The sequence below is a fragment of the Camarhynchus parvulus genome, chromosome Z (genome assembly GCF_901933205.1).
Source record: "Camarhynchus parvulus chromosome Z, STF_HiC, whole genome shotgun sequence".
Lineage (NCBI taxonomy): Eukaryota > Metazoa > Chordata > Aves > Passeriformes > Thraupidae > Camarhynchus > Camarhynchus parvulus.
The window spans coordinates 37,237,598-37,254,577 of record NC_044601.1 but is presented as its reverse complement, the minus strand read 5'-3'; positions in this window follow the sequence as shown (position 1 = coordinate 37,254,577).

Sequence of the window (16,980 nt, the reverse complement as noted above, 5' to 3'; positions counted from 1 at the left end):
CAGGGTCACAATACAATAGGTGGACCCTATTGATCCTTCAATCTAAACACCATCACCATTGGCCAATTAAGAAACCACCCTTTGGTAAACAAATCTCCATAACATATTCCACATATTCAGAACAACATGTGCAGCAAGTGAAGGTAAGAATTGTGCATCATTCTTTTCTCTGATCTTCTCACAGCCTTTCCCAGGACAATGCCTGGGAAAGTTGTGCGTTGCTCTCTGTGTCCAGAGAGCTGCTGCCACACATGCCCAGAGATTTCTAGTTCTTGCTTATTCCCCATGCTCTCTGCATCTGTGTACAGGCACATCAGGGAGGTAATCTAGCACCCATGTTCCCTAGAAGAGATGTAACAGGATTCCCCGTAACAATACACTCTTGATGTGGATAGCCCTATGATTCTCATTTAAGAGGAGGCCAAGTTTGCACTGGTTGGCATGGCCCACTCTCCAGGAAGAGATTGAGAGTGGCATTGCCACTTTGGATCCCGCAAGCCATTCAGGGTAAAGCTCATCTCACCAAACTGACCAGTCTGCTGCCAAAGATTTTCTCTCCCTTTTTAGACAAGCGGATTCCATCTCTTCCTGACAGGCAACAGTCACTGAAGTTCAATCCATTGCCAAAAAAGCCAAAGCCTTCTTGATGGCACCAGAGATGAAGCCAGACATTGATCTGCGCTATGCCTCTGTTTCTGCCTTCTTCAGTTGTGAGATTACTCTCTGGACACCCATGTAAAAATTAATTTCAGTAAATTATTTTCAGATAACAGAGGAAAAAAAATCAAGTTATTCAAGAAAGACATTAGTCATGTGTTGGTGAGAGTAAGGTCAAGTGCTTTACTATACTATTACTTCTAAAGATCCCAAGAAACAGGAGTCTAATTTCCCCCAGTGCAAAATGAAGTTCAATGTTTAACACATTCTCTTTTTTCTACATACCATTAACTTAAACTGCCAGATGTCTTTATCTACTGTTGACCTGCTTTATCCATGCAATGTCACGCATTGCAGAGTTTGAGGATCCCGCCTTTGAATTATCATGAAAGAATGATAGTGGAGATTTTTTGTTGTTTTGTTTTTTTCAGATTTCACTAAGTCAGAGCTAAACACCAAAACCAAAGAGGGCTGGGATGCTGAAGACAGCAGCTGAAAGATGGATGATGTCCTCTGCCTCCTGTCTTCTACTTTCAAAGGAGGACATCTAAAATCTGTGTTACCTCTGAAAATCTTCAGAGGTATCGAGCATATTACAGGATCTGAAAGATCACGTCTGCAACAACTTTCTCAATAACAGACAAAAAGTAATATGTGGTATTTTTCTTCTTCTGCACAACATGTATGTTGTGCAGAAGAAGAAAAATACGACATATTTTTAGTAAGTGTGTGGTGACTTCTCTGCACATTCATGGTCTGACCTACCATCAAAAAAACCTTATAGGCCACGACCCACCTACTGAATGTCAAATTTTGGACTACATTTTTCAGGATGTACACCTTAGTGATGTCATTTGGCCTTGAAAATATATATCCAAAAAATCTTGAACTAAAATGACTGCAGGCTGAAACACTGAATAAAAAGCTGCCAAATTAAATCTTACTGCAGTCATGCGTTACTGAAGCCCAGACAATGATAAGGTTTTTTTTTCTTGTCATAGATTCTGTGTGCTTTCTCTGAGCAACTCTGAATGGTGCCCCTGGGCTTAACTTGTGCAAATGACAACATTTTTCTGGCTTCTTCAGGTCTGCAGAAGTTGCCTCAAAGTGTCAGTTTTCTTGCTTAATTGCACTGCCTCATTCAGAGACAATGTCCAACGTGCTCTGATATGCAAACAAAGAGCTTCATGAAAAATCCAGACCAGCTGTAGGAATTACAGTTAGGCAGGCTGGTCTCGCTAGGACAAAATCAACATCAACTGTAAGAGCAATAAAATGCCACCTTAGAAAAGAACATGTTGACTTGGAGAGCTGGATCTTTACCAGAGGACCTGTCAACTTCACTGATTGGCTTCTTTTTCTTCTTTTTTTTTCTCTGTGTCTTTGGTATTTTGGCAGCTAACTTAGCCTATTCTGGGAAATAGGCTTTTCTTTCATGAGATGCCTCTAAATGTTGCTTTAGGAGGTTTATTGATTGATGTTAATCTTCCATATTGGTTGATGCCATTTTTTTGGGAAAAGTATTACCTGCAGGCAATGGCTGTATTCACTCTTGGTGGTTCATCTTGGATGCCTATGGAGTCAGAATTAAGTCATCCTTTTCTCCTCAAAAATGATAAATAAAAGAGTAAGACCCTTCTCTTCAAGCTCTTTTGATTTCCATATGTGTAAACCAGTCAGAGGAATGGAGCACATTATTTTCTCTAGTTGTTATATTGATGGACAGCCTTCTGTGATATCAGTTGCATACGCAATGAAGGATGCCAGTTTTGCAAGCATTTGTTACAACCTTGTGTATATGAGTACAGTCCCATGCATGGATTACAGGCTAAACCTGGTTTTCCTAGAGCATGGGCTGATATTTGTAAAACTTAGGACTATTTGACTGGAATTCATAAGTTGAAGGATATAGCCTGACCTCTGCTGTGCAATTACAGAGCAAATCAGTCTTCTCTGTTCTCCAGTGAGTCAGAACAATAATGCTGTTTTTACCTAAAGAGGGCACTGAATGGCTTAACTTATTAGGGATAGCACATGGCTAGTCCAATACATAAAACATGGTTTAAAAGTTGAAGAAATTCTCTCTGGGTCTTGAATGTCTACCCAGGAAACAGTGGTATTTTCTAGAAAAACTGTCAGTGATACAAAACTGCAATTCTGCAGCAAAGGGCAGTGTTAATTGACATGGTAACTGAATGCAGTTTTGGCTTACTTGCCTCACTTAGCTTACAGGAAGATAAGACATATAAGGATCATTTTTTCACTTCTTAGTGCCAAAGTTCACATTATATAAGAGGATACGGTAATGTAATGATAGACTGTATGTGACTGTATTCTAGCTCCAGTGGTGCTCAGTATTTTAGCTCCTTGGTACAGGGCTCTGGGGCTGTTACGAACAAATGTTTGAGATCACTTAAATATCATGGGTGAGGGTATCATCAAAAGCCAGATTTAATATTAAATGACATCACAACGAAGTTCATTGGCAAGATTCATCTACTACTTACAGGACAGTTAAGGCACAGCAAGGAACAACAAAACCATACAAAATCCAAAATCAAAAGAGACATGAATGAAGAACTCTCTAAGGGTGTGTATATGGCCGGGCCTTGGGTGTGTGGGTGGGTGTGGGGGGTGGGTGTGTGGGTGTGTTTATATATGTGTGACAAAGGACAGTGAGGGTAAGGATAAAAAGGAACACAACCAAAAACTTTACCAGCACTCAAACTTAATAGTAATTTAACTTAACTTATCCCTTAAACTTAATAATTTAACAAAGGAACAACACTTAAATTATACCTAACTTAAATGATACCTTAAACTTAATTTATAATGTAACTTTAATAATTTAACAGAGGAATAGGTCTTAGCAGCATTTAACCTAATTTATAACTTCAAAGTTATACTTAGCAACTTAGCAAAAGAACAACACTTAGCAGTGTTTAAGGTTAAGTCTTAAGTCACAAGTTTATTTACAGGCCTAACTTACAGGGTACTTAAACATCTAAGAAAGCAGCATTTCTCTCAGATGTTGCACATGCACACGTGCATGCAACACAGACAGAAGGAGTCAGTGCAAGCAAGGTACCTTTGAAAAATTCCCCTTGGAGATCAGTGAAAATCTCACTTCAGATGCTTTTGCATTTCCTGACAGATGAAGGATCAGGCCTGGAGGAGTGGGGGCATCAGACCAAGACTTGTTGCTCTTTGGTGATCCTCCAAGTATAGCAAACCTTTGAATTCACTGTCTCAGAAAGGCTTCCCCCTCAGAGGGAGGCTGCTGGTCACAGCCCACTGAGGTCCAGGAGAGCTCAAAGGGTTTCATTTGGACCACTGTTTATAGAGTCTCAAGACAGTAGGCTTCAGTCATAATGTTTCATCCTGGCCACAGTTTGGATCGGCTCTTTCTTTGAATGTGTGAGAACAGGAATGTTTTGCCATTGAGGCATGAAAAATACTTTCCAAGGTTTTTCATAAGGAAAAAAGGAGCTCCTTAGACAACAGTTCCTGGGAGCAGACCATGTTTCTGATAAGCTCAGGAAGAGCTGAGCCCAGGTGCTGTTTCCAAGGCTGAGGCCTAATGCACATTTCTTAGACTGCAGTACAGCCTGGAATGCAGGAGAGGGGGAATGCACCACTGCAGGTGTCTATAAAGCACAGGCTGATTTGCACCTCTTTACATGAATTCTGTACTACATTGTACACAATATCTCCTACATATGCAGGTACAGGGCAAAAAGGAAAACAATTATAAAGGTTATGTGGGAATTGCTAGAAATACTTTGGAAATACAGGTGGGAAATTGAGAAGTATCCAGCAAGGCAGCCTACCTATAAATTCAGCGCAGTAAGACAAAAGGAGAAGTATATTCTGTTGAATCTACAGAGGCTCAAAGCATAAGTTTCATGCAGTGGTATTTGTTTATGTGAAGGTAATGCTGTGTTTATGGGACTGGTGCCTGAGAGGCACAAGAGTCTATGTTTGAAACAGATCTGTCACCTTACAGGTCATAACAGGGAGGTAGTACAGAATGACAGCCTTACCAGTGACTTAGCACCAAGACAAAGCAAAGTATTTCCACTAGGGCTGCTAGCTAATTGTTTGCTCTTGGGCTGAGACTGCTCCCAACATTAACTCCCTGGCTACCTGTGTCAAATCTCCTTTTGTCAGCAGTTCAAAGATGGTATGTACAGGATGCCACTGAAATTGAACAAATGTTTCTATACTTCCACTGTAACAGCAGGAATAAGAATACATCACCTTTGAAATACATCACATCAACAGCATTTGTACCTTTTGCACCCAAAAATATAGTACCACAGCAAATCCTGAAGTTTCAGATTACACACAGTCTCTGTGACAGTCTTTTCCTTCTGCAAATGTACAAGTATTACTGTACAACAGGCACATTAAAAATAAATTTTGCACTACTGTTACCTGAAGAGACAGAAATAATTAGCAAATAAAAATACAGAGTGTGGAGATAGCCACCAGATGGTAGCAAACACGTAGTGTAGATGTCTGTCAGATGTTCTCAATTATACTGGATTTCGTGAAAGAGAAAACACTCATGTACATGCTTAAACATTTGAGCTCAACAAGCTGATCTATAAAAATATAAATAAAATTTTGAGCAACCACTCAAAATTTTCTACATAAACCCCACCATTTAGTTATATCCTTCATGGTTACTTTACTACTGTTAACAGAACACATCCTTAGTGTTCTTTCTGACAAACAAGTGAGACAAAAATGATTGCAAAATTCAGCAGAATGACTGACAGTAGTCTTCAGACAACTGGTTGTTGAATTGTCAAATTTTGTCCTCAGTCTAAAGTCAAGAAGACTCCAATGTTTACTAAACTGCCTAACAGCTTCTGCATAAAGATTGTAGAAGTGAATAAAGTACAGTGAAAAAAAAACCTTTTCAGGATCTTCAAACATGACTCTATGCTAATACCATCTGTTCACCAGAGCAGCAGTGAGACCCTAGGCTCTAGACGGTTCTAGACAAATATAAGAATTTACCCTTTCTCACAGAAAAATAAATACTGACCTCCTAATCAAAAACAGTAGTTCATTACATTTCTGCTGACCCTGATTCACAGAGCTACAGGGACTGCGTGATACATCTGTGGTCCTAATCTCCCTAGACATGAAGACAACATAACATTTAGGAAACAAGTCTTTCCAAAGCTGAGTGTATGTACAAGGGAGACTGCATGAGGCCTTTTGGGAGCTTCCTTTGCCCTTTGTTTCTGAGCGAAGTGCCAAAGCTTACATCTGCAAGGATTATCACCACCAGATGTGAGCAAACAAACACACAAGCAAACCAAAGCAAAAAAACCAAACCAACAAAAAAAACCAAAACAAACAAGACAACCCCACTCCAGTCTATGCCATCATCACCACAAAATTACTGCTATTTTGTTTGTAGGACTCTCTGATTCAAAAATTGAGATATTGATAGGAAAGAGGATGATAGCTTTTGGAGAGCTCGCAATATCACTGTCATCTCTGCACAAAGGATGTTAATGCTACTTCATTTTCCAGGGGTCTCAGGCCTCTAAAATACTTAGTGTCAGAAACATGGGATATGGTTTTAGATCCTTTGCTTTTCAAACGTGAAAAAAACAGTTTGGGGTTCTATATATATGGATAAATTGTTGCAAAAATACTGTCTCCAAGTTCTTTTTTGGTCCTTATGCTTTTTTGGACGTCTTTTTTGTACCTCCTCCCTTGATACTCCAGAGGCAGCCAGCAGAGCTGTTGGGCAAGTATGCATCTACCATGACAAGACCTCATCAAAGCCTCTACATTAAATAATGTTCTGTCTGGATTGCTTTGTTGTTTTCTGACAGCTGGAAAAATGTAACTTTATTATAGACAATCCCTTGCTCCTGCTTCTACTACCTTCCTTGTGATGACAGAAATTAACAGGTATCTGCACCTGTCCTCTTCACCAGTGGCTGCTGTTTTCCTTGAGAAGAGGTACTGTTTAGTATTGTGTTCCATCATGTTTCTAGAAGAGTAAATTATTTCATGGGGACTAATTATACAGACAGTAGAAGTAGTGGAAAGTGTAATGCTAGCAGTGCTAATCCCACTATTGAATTTGTATAGGAAACAGACAGCAAAAGGCTATTTGGAACAGCAGTGATAAATTTATCACCCATGGCACAGTGATACAGTCCTGCTGCTGAATCTTGGAAAAGGAGTCTGTGCAACTTTTGAAACTTAACTAAGTGTACATGATCTGTAACCTTTAGCCTGTTTATGGCATGCCAAGGATAATTCCTGAAGTAAATTCACAGTCCTCTGCACAGCCATGGACTGCCTTAGGTCCAGCGATAAACAAGCACCTTTCATGAGCTAGCAACTCTGCAGCACAGAAAAGCGCAGCTGGCCCAAAATAGACTAGAGCTGCATCAGATCTGCATGTCACCCACTGCGCTACCCTGAATAGCTCTTTGTGGATACCACTTTTAGAAGTGCAGTCAGACTTGGCTCTGAGACAACATCCATAGGCCTTTATAGACTTGAAGGGTCTAAAAATAATGTGTTTGGAATAATATACTTCAACTAACAACCTACTGGAGCATAGCTCAGTACAGACTGTTTCTTTTGCTGCCTGAGGAACAGTAAGCAGGAACTAATTGCCTTGATTGTTTCTCTTCCGTAATTGTGTGAATTTGATTTTTAAGATCCTGGTATCAGCTGCATGTACAAGCAATTACAGACTTGAGAACCATTTCCCAAGCTGTTGCTGCCAACAGAACTTTGCCTGTTCCAGTATACTCCGGGAAAAAGGGAGAGCACAAACAGGTTCTCACTTCCCCCCTGCTGTCTCCACAATGGCTGCTCAGCAGTACACCAAGCCTTCAGCCTTACTGCTGAGAATGATCTGTGTGCTACTCATTCTGCTGATATTACACTGCTATCACAGAAAGATGGAAATTTTCGCAATCTTCTCTTATAACAAATCCACCTTGTCAGGAAAAAAAAAATCTCCCAAACTTTAGAGAAAATAGAGATTTCCAAGAATGACCTGTAACATTTTTCTGTGTCTGCTCTCTGAGAGATTGCCATTTGTCATGGGAAGGAAAATCTAGACTGTCTTGAGGTGCCTTGATTCAAATTTCGTCAGTCCCCTCTAGATAAACCCCATGAAGCAATTTGAAGCACTTGCCAAGCTGTTTTGTTGTGCTTTGTCACATCTCAGTGTTTCTGCTGTGGTTTATGCCACATGTCCAACTCTTGACTTTTTCTTCATGCTTTTTTCCACAGGCTGCACCCTCCCAGTCTGTTCTCTACAGCACCTTGGGAAACCACAGTCAAGGTCTTGCAACTGCATTACATAGAATTTACAACAGTGAATTCTGACAGTCATGTACATACAGTTCTGCTCATTCTACTTTGGCAATGCACAGGGACTTCAGAATCAAAAATACAAAAGAAGGAAAATTTGTGTTTCCTTTGGGACTATGCATGATTTATTTACAAGGCACAAATAAAGAGACTAAAATTAATAGCTCTTGAATGTTATTTCCAGCTGTGTTACTTCATCTATGTGACTTTGGGATAGCAGTATCTATATTTGAGCTTCCATGCATGTATTTGTTCCTTACAATGGCTCTAATCCTTTTAAACTGGTAGTTGTCCAGTGTGTGTATGCGCACCAAACATATGACACAACAGAAACATCAAACCACATCACAGAAAACCCAAATTTACAAGCTTAAAAGAACAGGACGGAAATGTTGACTTGCACAGTGAGAAAATAAAAATAACAGCAACAAAAACAGTAACAACAACAACAACAAAATGATATTACCTTGTAAAAATTTTTGAAACTTTCTCTTACTCTGCCCTTTTCATGATCACAGCTTCAGTCACCAAGCATCTGTTTTCAAGAGCTTGGGGACAGCCAGTGAACCACCCACTCAGACTTTTAAATCCCTACATGAATGTATGGGAACACTGTCAGGCACTGCCACAGACAAACCTTACCTTAGAACCAGGTACACAAACTAACAAACCGTAGAAATTTGTTATATGTCAGGATAAATTGTTGAATACTGTAACTTGATAGACATTGTAGCAAATCTGTACTAGGCAAATAATTATTCTACTGCATAAAAATCACAGAATCACAGAATCTTTTAAGCTGGAAAAAGCATCTGAGGTCATCACCCCAAACTTTTGACTGATCAGCACCTTGACAACTAGACCATAGCACTAAGTGCCATGTCCAGTCACCAGCGATGGTGACTCCACCAACTCCCTGAGCAGCCCATTCCAATGCTTAACAATCTCATTTATGAGGAAATTCCTTCTGATGTTCAGCCTGAACCTCGCCTGGTGCAGCTTGAGGCTATTTCCTCATGCCCTGCCACTTGCTGCTTGGAAGAAGAGGCCAATCCCCACTTGGCTACACCCTCCTTACAGGTGACTGTAAAAAGTCACCAAGTCATCCCTGAGTCTTCTTTTTTCCAGGCTAAACAACCACAGTTTCCTCACCTGCTCCTCATCATACTTGTGCTCCATACCCTTCACTGGCTCCATTGCTCTGCTCTGTGCAGAGTGAAACTCCAGCTCCATCACACCATTGCTACACCTTACTCTTAAAACACAATGATAAAGAAAGACATCAGTGAGGATTATAAACTCCTGGTGGGGATGGACCACTTCTTTCCAATGTAAGAAATGCTCCTGTTTCTTTATGTTTTATAAATAATTCACAAAAGAGACTGGTCTGTTCACTCCATGGTAATTGCACAGTGAAGCTGTCCTTCAGATGAGAGAAAAAACAACCCACTGAAACCCAGCCATTTCTAGCAACTCAAGCTGTTACAGTACTGATCACAAAGCAAATAAAACTGGTGTGACTGCATTGTTGGATTAGCAATAGTGGCAGCCATAAAAGGACAGAAGCCACCTCCCCCACACAGTTTTTTTTACAGATTCTATTTGTTTCACAAGAATCCACTCTCTGAAATAACAGAGAGCTAAAGAAAACCTGACTGGAGCTAGTTGGGGGAGGAGAAGGAACAGAGGGAGAGGTTTAAGATACCATCTTTAATCATCTTGCTGCATAACAGAATTCAGACTCACATTAGACAGAAAGGTTTCCTCTGCAGTGAGCAGGCAGAGTGCATTCAGCCAGCTCCAGCACCCTGTGTAGAATAAAGCACTTCAGAATTAAACACTGAGCATCACAACCATCACTGAAAGTTGAAGTCTTATGTCTGAGATGAGGTGAAGAGTAATAGTTCTTATTGTTCCTCAGTAAGTGTAGTAGATACTGAAAATTTGAAAAAATAGACTATGTCTCCTACAAAATTTTAGTTCCTCAGTTTCAGCAAAGATGTTATAATAATTTGTATTAAATTCTTTACTATAAGAACTACTACATGAATGAAAACATTCATACAAAACACGGGTTAGAGTGCATTCCTAATTCTCTTTTTTTTTCCCTCCAGGAGCTTCTCCAAAGGCTCTTATTTGGTTTAGCTTGTCTGTGAATTTTAAACATAATTAATAAAGACAGCTTAAGCTGATCTCCTGGAAGTTACACAATCTCTGTTTTATACTAGGAAGCCTTTCCTACAAATTACAGACTGTGATAAAGTATGAGAGTGCTACCACTGAAACACAAGCACTGGTTTTCTTTTGTGTGATAAGCACTTGCTCAAGGATCTACACAAAATGTAATTTGTGTTACATATTTTAGTCGAGCAGTATGGACCCATCTAAAGAGATGTAAGATTCATGTTTTGAGTGTGGCTTTATGCACAGAAGGAATCAGAAGTTTCTTGCTTTATGATTCACTAGATCACTTTGCAAGGGAAGTACTCTCCAGTATTACACCAATATCAGGGAGAGACATGAGTCTGCAGGAGCTAAGGCACAGCCTTTCCTTTGGGCAGCAATAAAACACCTCCTTCTTTAAAATAAGTATTTTCTACAGCAAATGTATATAATTGTCTTGCAGCTAGAACTCTTTTGTACATTTATTTTTTTGCAGGAAGCTCCTTCTCATGTCTGGGGAGGACACACATCTGGGAAATCAAGCTATGTGTCCTTACAAACTATAATTCTAAAGCAGGAACAGCTATTATCAGAAAATAGCCAGAATAATCACTGAATAGTTATCTTTCCTATGTCAGAGGGAATCCATTCCACACTTCATGGTTGTAATCCAAAAGTTCACTGAAGCCTGGGCACTTTCATTAACTTTGAATGAAAGATGTGATCATTGAAAAGAAAAAAACCTAAACTAAAAAAATCACAAAGCAACATTTCACCCAGCTGCCAGCCTCTGTGTAGGGATACAATTAAAATTGAGCAAAGTAGAACCAGCTGAAGTTTTCACTCTGCTTTGTATCAGACCACTTATGCATCTGAGAAGAATCCTTTATAGTTTTATAGTAATTCTCTGGAGAAGTTCCTACACAGCTCTCACCCAGTGGGATTTCTGACAGAACAGCTAGTGATGGCAGCTAAGGCAGCTCAGCATTCTTTTCTCCCAGGACCATGCTTGCTGAAATAACTGTTTTCATCGCTGTGCTGAACAGTCTCCATATGTGTCTCCAAGGAATAATTTGTTTGCATGGTGTAGAGAGATAAAGAGCACAGGAAGCTCTTTACCAGGAAGCTCCCAGCAATGGATCAACCTCCCAGTAACCTGAAGTTGTTTCTGGGTACCTAGCAAGAAGAGAGGCTCTGCTGAGGCAACACTTCTGTACAAATTGGTTAGCCGTGGCAACCAGGAAATCCAAAGGTGTTGCTAACACTTGGAGACATATTGTGGATCAGGCAGAGAGACCTCCTTTGTAATCAGGACTGAGAGAATTCTGTCATAAAACAGGAGACTCTGAAGAGTTAAAGCAGAATTGAAGAGAAAGGAGGAATACAACTGGGATATGTATTCCTGAAAAAAAAAGAAAAGGACTGCTCCCTGGGCATTGAATGCTAGGACTTCTTCTTCATGACCAGTAAGAGTAGACTGAGAGGAAAAGTGATCAAAAAAAGACTAAGATGTTGTCTGTAAAGAGGGTAGAAGACAATGGATAAATACATAGAGAGAGCTGAATAGAAAAAAAGTAAGAAGAGAGAGAAATGAAACGATGAGAGAAGAGGAAGGACAGACTTGAGTTCCTTAGTCTGGGCAGGGCACAATCTGTTTAGTTAAGTGGGATGTTTACTGTAGAACACACCTACTCTCAGGACCACATCTGACCCAGGGATGTCTCATACAGCAGTGAACTGAGCTAGTCTCTCTAGACTAGGAATTACATTGAACAGAAAAATGCATAAGACATTGTATTTATACTATGTTCCAGCAGAGACAAAGAAATATAAGCATATTGTTTTTCTGAAGGCTTATGTTTCCCTCCAGCTGCTCCACATTGAGGTACACTAAAACACTTGGAAGAGTCATATTATTATGCTGTGTTTGTACAGCATGAGAAGGTCATGCTTCCCACTCAATTTCCAGCTACTACTACAGTCTGAAGAATAATTTAAAATAATGGTAACTTTATAAATTGTCTATAGCACTTCAGCTTTATTTACTTTCTCTGCTGAAGTGCAGTATTTTCCATTTAAATTAATGATGCAGAAAAGGATATGAAGGATAAACAGAAAAAATTATTGAATCTCCTCAGACCATGGAAAATCACTAAGGTATTTGTGACATTGGCAAAAAAAAGTATTATTTTAACACATACGTATAACATTTTCCCAATAAGTGGGAGTACATTGTAAGAAAGCAGAACATTGACCTCTGTATGTTGAAATTTAAACCAGTGCTCAGGACCCAACACTTTCAGTGAGATACCTACACTTGATAAATACCTACATTATTTGTTATTGTTATTTCTTAGGAGGAAAAAAAAACAAAGAAAAAAAAAACAAAGCAGAAAAAAAGAAAAAGCAGTCCTACTTCTGCTTTTGCTGGGGTGAATGGAGTGATTTTTACTGATTATAAAGTCATGATGTAAAATATTAATATATGATTACTGCTTGGCACTCATCTTGCCGGACTCAGTCACAAAGCCAGTGGCTAGATGTCAGCACTTGACAACTGCACGCTCTTACAACAGTGTGTTGCTGGCAGGTCCAAGACAGATTTGAAGTGATGCTGCCTATGTTGCATCTGTTATTTGAAGCAAAAACCATATCTTATTTCAGCTTGTTTCAATCTGTCCCCATATGAAAACCTTCTTTGTCATCTAGATACTGATTTTGTTGCTGTTGGCCTCTGAGGAACATTAGGCCAAGACAGTGTGAGAACCAACCGAAACCAGCTGCATGAACAGTTGTCAGCTCCCTGGGAGATGTAAGGAAGTGCATGCTATGGCAGTCTTCAAGTGATGACTCTCCTACCCAAATGTATTGCAACAGCCTCCACCAAATCATTCCTTGAAGATTTGATGCTATATCTGTTTTAGCCAAGAGCTAAAACAATTAGTTTAGTTTTCCCCAAGCTATGCAGAAAGGCCACTCAGAGCCATGGTGTTTTGCTTAGACATGCATGCACACAGAGGGTAATAGATGAAAAATTTATATGCAACCCTGAAGTACTTTGTAGTAAAGAAGGTGGAGAGGAGGGAAGATATATGGAAAGTATTGCTTTGGCTCAGATTCTCCCTTTGTTGTTCAAGTAGAACTAAAGATGCACTGGTATGGTAACCTCTTTGCACAAAATGGTCACAGTGTATGCAAGCCATTAGCTATAGCAGATTCATAAAAAACAGCCTGTTAATACATTTCACAATAGGTGTACTGTGTCATGATTTTAAGAGGAGAAAATTGTGTAGGTTAATCCAGATCCCACCAAAATCCACTACAAGTTTTCCACTGAATTCAACATTAGGAGCAACTCACAAGCTTTTTTTGTCGGAATCAACTACCTGTATGCACATATATCTGAAAGTGCTCCCAAATGCCTGTAGGGCTTGTATATGTTTTTAATATTTGTCATGATTTTGTAGGAAAAAATCTTGTTTTGTGTAAATAAATGTAGCAGATTTTTTGCCTACCTCTGGTTTGACAAATATCTTTTCATATCCCAGATATTCATGCTTCTATTACTTACAAATTGCTTCAGGGTCTAATGTCTGGATTCCTATATCCACTAGCTGACTCTTCAAATTCAGACTTTTCCTTCTTTTCCTTCAGAATTTTCCTTCTCTGGTTCCTGAATAATTTGATTTGTAGTACTCTGAAACATCTACAAATAATTATCAGTACAGACTGCTCACCATCAGAATTGCGTAATATAGACATGAATGAAGTCTGGAATGTTGACTGGAGCCTTTTCTCTTTCCTAAAGTGTTTTATTTTGCACAACATTTCTTTCCCCTCTCTCCCCCTGAAATACTTAGATCAAAGAAACTGGCAGTAACACATAAGGAGGTGTAAGTTTTTTCAATGGCTCACAGACCAACCTCTCAGTGTCCTTCAGCAACAGGTACTTTTCACTTTAAGAGAACTGACTGACATCTTCAGATATGGAACTGTGGGGGATTCTTATTCCTGCTCTTATTGATTCAGCATTTTGCTCTTCAGCATCTATTTGTGAACAGTTGCTAATAATAGGCTCATTAGAAAGCAAGCTGTGTTTGTTACATGCTGTAGCACTCCAATTGTTAGATCTTACTGCTAACAACATAGCATAGAAGAAAGATGTGTGCTTGCTCCAGAAAACATGGGTACGTTGCTGCTGATTTTTGGTATTTGTGAGGGATGATGACAATTCTTGAAAAGCATATTGGAAAATCTTCACATTGATGATGCAGGACTGTAAAAATATATTACTTGGATGACTGAATTTTCTGTTGCTTAAATTTTTTGAAGACCAGAAGTTTTGACAAATTTGCAGTTTGGTAGCAAATGATCATCATACAACACAAACAAATCATCTTTGCAAAAAACCCTGTAAAATCTAAACAGAGTATAAAAAATAATCACAGGCTGAGTATGAAAGTAAACCGGAAGAGAGAGACAACCATGTTCCCAAATGGTCCACAATAATGATGAGTACACTTCCTTTGAACGCATATGTAATATGCATATCTTAAAATATTTGTAGAAGACTGCAGATGTCAAATCTCCGAAAAAAAAAAAAATCTGCATTATGCCTTGGTTAATAAAATGGCCCAAAAGTAGTTTAAAAATGCAGTTCACCTGGAACACCGTGTACATGCATAAAAGAGATCGCTAAGAAGAAGAAAGTGAGCTTTAGGAAGTTGTAACAGTGTGTATATCTCTGCTGAGTTTATGTCCAGAACTTAAGTCAGCCAAATGCCAACCTATCTCTTAGTAGGAGTTGTGAAAATGAGGATGAATGGTGAAAAAACCCAATGCTTCAAAAGCTAAAGCTGGTCAGAAAGCTCCTCTGCTTTCTTTCCATCTTGGAAATGGTTTGGCAATTTGGATTTCTGTAATCATTTGCCAGGTGTCAGGAACAGATATAAAACACAGAACAAAATGCAAGAAAGACACACAGCTGAGCTGAGCAATGCTTTCCACTTGTATAGGCAGAAGTACTCTGGTATTTGGGAAATCCAATAGGAAACTTGTAACAGGGACATGAGGAAAGAGGCGATTTGCCTTTTGAAATGTGTGGACTGGAAACTTGCTGCCACCCAGTGTCAGTAGGTATCTATTCCCATGAACTAGCCCTTGGAATTCCACCCTGTCCCTAGACAGACAGGGTCTGGGGCCCCTGGGTTCTCGTGTGAGGAGCTTGGGGTGCACAGCTGCTGGATAAGGCATGGACAGGCTGAGGCACAGCCCACTGAAAGGGAGCATAAAAGCGGAGAGTGAAGACCCTGGTAAAACTGAGTGGTTAACCTTCCCTTGCTGTACCTCTCTTTAAGAAAAATGCCAGACATTGCATACAAATTTTGCTATTCAAATGCTGTTCAAGCCCAAATGCATTCAGAATTGCACTAAGTATGTACACTTTCCTCACCATGTTGAATCAGGACATCTCTTAGGTGTTAAAAGTGGCAGTAACATGCACAGCAGCCCAAACTGCTCACTGGCTGGCAGATTACTTCACAGACAAAAAGTTGTACAGGTCATCAGAAAAAGTGATTTCAAAGTATGCTTTTATTTTAAAATTTAAGCACTCTTCTGAGGGTTATTTCAGGTTGAAGACCGAGGTGCACATTCTGACATATCAGACAACTATGGAATTCTTCTGGTAGAAGAAACTGCAAAATTTTAGCATCATAAAACATTTGTGTCGTGAATAGCCAGGACGCCAGTGTTAAGCACAAAGTGGTATAGGTGGAGATTTTTTCCACCAGTGAAGGTGCTGATTTAAAGAAACAGGGTTAATAATAATTACAATTATAAAAAAAAACCCAAAAAACCAAAACAAAACAAAAATCCTCAACAAAACAAATAGAAGCAACATATAGCATATAGGAATTACGTTTAAAAAAAAAAAAAAGTTTCTCTTGCATGAAAAAGTCAGTCCCAGAATCTTTTTTATTTTGCAGGTCCTATTAATTTTGTGCCGTCACCTCATGTTCAGTTGACTTGCATATTGAGCTACTCATTGTTTTCCTAAACAAATTCTTCCTGACCCATCCAAAACGAGCTATTAAACTTGTTTGAACAGGGATATGAACCTGGTCGAGCAAGCAAATGGTTTTTCACAAGTTCTTAGAGACATCCCAACAGAAAGGCTCCTGACTATATGGAGGATTTCCTCTCTCTCTCTCTCTCTCTCTCTCGAATCATGAACATGCAATTGTATCAACGACCTCTGACATTTTTCCAGAATTCATTACTTCACCTTCTATTGTTCAGAATCTTCACCTAACAGCAAAAAGAACCTTTAGAGGTGCAAAGACTGTATCTAAGAGAAAGCCCCAAACATGTCATGGACATAGTATGCTATAGAATATGAGTGCCATGATACAGCACTGAAGTGGAACAGTGAAGAATACCCTTTGACTCTCATCTCGGAAACGCCGAGCCAGTTCCAAAAACCTTTTATGTTAGCAGTTACTTCAATCAAAATCATTATCCTACATTGAATCATACCATAAAGATTTTTTGGTATGTGAAAGCCTTCAAGATATATTCATCTTGTCTGCTAGAATTTTTACCATGAGAATAGTGTGTAAGGAATTTTAATAGAAGGCTGTGCACTAACAGTGCATTCTCCCAGATGCATAAATATCTTGTGCACATAGCTAACTAATTTTTTTGCCATATATTTCTATGCCATTTCAATGCTGTTAATATCTGGAAATGTTTAATATTTTGGGGAAATACTAAGTCAGGTAACAATCGCAT